This window comes from Canis lupus, chromosome 1 (genome assembly GCF_011100685.1).
Source record: "Canis lupus familiaris isolate Mischka breed German Shepherd chromosome 1, alternate assembly UU_Cfam_GSD_1.0, whole genome shotgun sequence".
Classification (NCBI taxonomy): domain Eukaryota; kingdom Metazoa; phylum Chordata; class Mammalia; order Carnivora; family Canidae; genus Canis; species Canis lupus.
Genome location: NC_049222.1, coordinates 97,402,368 through 97,405,678, shown reverse-complemented (window position 1 = coordinate 97,405,678; position 3,311 = coordinate 97,402,368). Strand labels below are relative to the sequence as shown.

Sequence of the window (3,311 nt, the reverse complement as noted above, 5' to 3'; positions counted from 1 at the left end):
CCAAATGCTGTCCCCCGGGGGTCAGGCCTGCGACTTCCAGATGGGAGCCACCACCTTCGTCCCTGCGGTCCAGACGGGGTAAGAGAGCCTACCCGGCAAAGTGTCACCTCCCATGTAAATGACAGGCCCCGGGAAGGGTCTGTGGGGTCCTCAGGTCCAGAAGCTGCAGGGCAGGGTTTCCTGAAACCTCAGTGACTGAGCTGGAAAAAAAGTTAAGAAAAGTTCTCCACAAGGGGAAGTTGTTTCGCTTCTCTTTGATAAGCAGTATTTTTGGTGCAAACATTTTCATTTCTTTTGTGAGACGTCAAGCCCTCTGTTCTCAGAGTCACAAAATGGGTGGTGGGTGTGTGGGTGGTTCCACGCCCGTCGTGGCCTCTCTGCAATCCCCTTCTGGCTGAGACTCGGCCTGCATCACCGCGATGGTCCCTGTGTCCTTGGCAACCTTAAGAACAGGGAAGAATCAGCACAGAAAACACCGTACCGTACTTCATTCTGTGTCCAGGAATGGGTGGCTTTGGTGATAAGCAGGTTTCGGGGGCTGGCAGGGCCGTTCTGGGTAGCTTGGCTCTGGCGTCCCTCTCAGAGGCTGGGGGAGGGCTGCAGGGTATTGGGGCCCTTCCTGAGGGTCACAGGATGACCCGGCACAAAGGCCCAGCTGCTGGTGCCATCGGCTGGAGCGAGGTGTCAGCATCTGGTGTCCCTGGAGGCTCAGCTGACCCTATGCTCACAGCAGGGAGCCCCAGTGCGGGGCCGGGGGCAGCGTACCTGCTCTGTGACGGTTCCTCAGGGGGACACCACGCACGTCATTGCCTGTCTGATGATATCAGGTGATCACAGTGTAGCCTGATGTTGGTTGCTGTAGCTCTGGAGTCGGTCTGGTGCTCAGTAAGCCACAAAGGACAGAAATCAGCCTGTGACCAGGTGGGCGGCCAGGTGGGACAAGACGTGGCTGCCCTAGAGTCCTGGGGTCACTTCCATCTCAGCCCAGAGCCCTCATCCGTGAGCTGGGGACGGGGACAGCCCATTGCTATGCTGGGGCCAGAAGCCCATGAGCCAGCTGCATGCTGGGTGCTTGGAACCACACGTAGCTCCCAGAGGCCGTGACGCCTGTCCCCAGTGAGCATGAGAGGAGGAGCCCATGGGAAGAGGTGCTGCCGAGACGGTCCTCACCAGTGCATCCTGAGGCTCCAGGGAGCTGCACGTGTGGTTTCCGTGTGTGTGTGTGTGTGTGTGTGTGTGTGTGTGTGTGTGTGAATGCCGGTGCCCAGGGCCCGGGTGCATTGCAGACCCGACTTGGCAGTGGCCCCTGCAGAGGTGGTGCGTAGAGATGGCAAGGGCCGCCGCCCGCTTTGCTCTGCTCCTGGGTTTACCACTGGCTTTCAGGATTCAGAGCTGGAAAAGCGGAGGTCTTTGCTGTGGGCCTCGGGCGTGGGGCGGAGCTGGGGGTGGCCTGGCCCCCACAGCCTGGGACGCAGGAGCTTGGAGGCCCTGAGAGAGGCCCCAGGGATGTGTGACGTGGACAGAGTCCTGAGCAGAGGCCCAGGCACCCCCAGAGGAGACAGGGGCCCCTGGAGCCTCTCAGCCAGGCTCCCGAGGACCCGCACTCTCACCTTTTGTGTGGCGCCTTCCCCGAGGCCCTCATGGCACGCAGATGCCTTCATCCACCTTCATCCATCGCGGGACATCAGCGTCCCCGCAGACCAGCACGGCCGCCAGGGCTAATGTTTCCAGCTGATTCAGCAGAAGGCATGGCTTTGAGAGAAGGAGCTTGGCGCCTATGCCGTTTTTTTTTCTTTTCCCTTTTAATGAGAAAGCACATATTGTGCTGTCCTCTCCACCTCAGAGCCAGGGGCTAATTAGACTCTAGTTTTCCATTGTTCCCAGGCAAGCACAAGCTAAACATGCTCCTGGTGGAGGCAGGAGGCAGCAGTGCCGTGGGCAGCCCAGTTTCCCTGGCTCAGAGTTTCCAGCCAGCAGCTGGCATATGTTTGGCCAGGGCCAGGGGCTGGCACGGTGCTGGTGGGTGGCACGGGGTCCTCTGGCTCTGCCCGTCCATGGTGGTGCGCTCAGGTGGGCCATGGGGTTGCCATTGCCAGCGTGTCTGCCTGCCGTCCGGCTCTGGTCGGGCCACAGGACCTTTGCACGCCATGGTGTCAGCATGGTCGGTGGCTTTTAGATATGGCTGTGTGTTCTGGGGCACCCCTCCCATGTAGTCACGGGGGGAGAGGGGAAGGGGGTGGTCTCTGTCCTTCTCCTTGGTACTGGGCCACCTGGAGGGCTGGAGCCCTGAACCTACCACCTGCCATGCTGTGGGGAAGCACCGCTAGGGCCTGCGAGCCAGCACAGGTACCGACGGCTGGACAGCTCGCCCTGGGACACCGCCCCCCGCCCCCGGGGGCAGCCACCACCACTGCAGCTGCCACTGCTGCTGCTGGGCTACAACCATATCGCCCTCCCCAGGGCTTCCAGCTGAGCCCTTCCCCGAACCCCCAGAAATCAGAAAGTGAGTGTGGTTCCTTTAAGACACTCATCTTGGGCTGATTCATTCCAGACCCTGGACAGCGGGGCCTCCCCAGAAACCCAGCCCTTTCGTGGGTGCGTGTGGCCGCTCCCCTCTCCCGCTGCCCGCTGTGGCTCACTCATCTGTCCCTGCTCTCAGAGGCATTGCCCGGGGCCTGGCAGCTCACAGAAGTTAAAATAAAGTCAAGAGAGTCGGGCAATGTGAGTAGCAGCGTGAGAAAGCACGACAAACACACCAGGGAGCCCCAGGGAACGGGACGTTGGGACCGAGTTAACATTTAACTCTGATTTCTCGGCAGCTAAGGAGTTTTGAAAGCGCGGTTCTTAATTAAAAAAAAAAAAAAAAAAAAAGGCAGGGCTGTTCTCCAGGAGAGACAAGGTATTTTCCTGGCACTTATATCCCGGAAAATTAAGTATTTGCACATAAGGCCTAGGAAAGAACATAGCATTTCGTGTTTCCCATAGCATTTTTTTTTTTTTTTTTTTTTTTTTTTTAGTGTCCTTGCATAATCACTCCTTGGGCAGGATGGCTCTTCCTGGGGCGGGGGGGGGGGGGTAGTGTGGGGCGGGGAGCAGTGTATCTAACTGCCAGCAGCTGGCCAGGGCCCAGGAGGTCCGGGAGACTGTCCCCACCTGAGTGGACAGGTCCCCGTGGGCCCCGGCTGCCCTCCCTGCTGCTGGCGGGAACAGGGTGGTGTCCGGGAAACGCCAGGGCAGATCTTCTGTGCCCTAGAGGGAGGCCAGATCCTCGTGCTTTAGAGCCCTCCCGACAGCGTGATGCTGACACTCGG

At 59.4% G+C, this 3,311-nt stretch overlaps 1 long non-coding RNA gene across 1 annotated transcript; it reads right to left on the bottom strand.

Annotated features, from left to right (window-relative positions):
- On the bottom strand, positions 1-2,707 carry LOC119869754. Its single transcript, XR_005353204.1, has 3 exons — positions 1,611-2,707; positions 766-1,392; positions 1-442 (listed from the first exon to the last, which is right to left on the bottom strand). It is a non-coding gene; the product is annotated as an uncharacterized LOC119869754 (long non-coding RNA).
- Between the last annotated feature and the right edge of the window lie 604 nt (positions 2,708-3,311).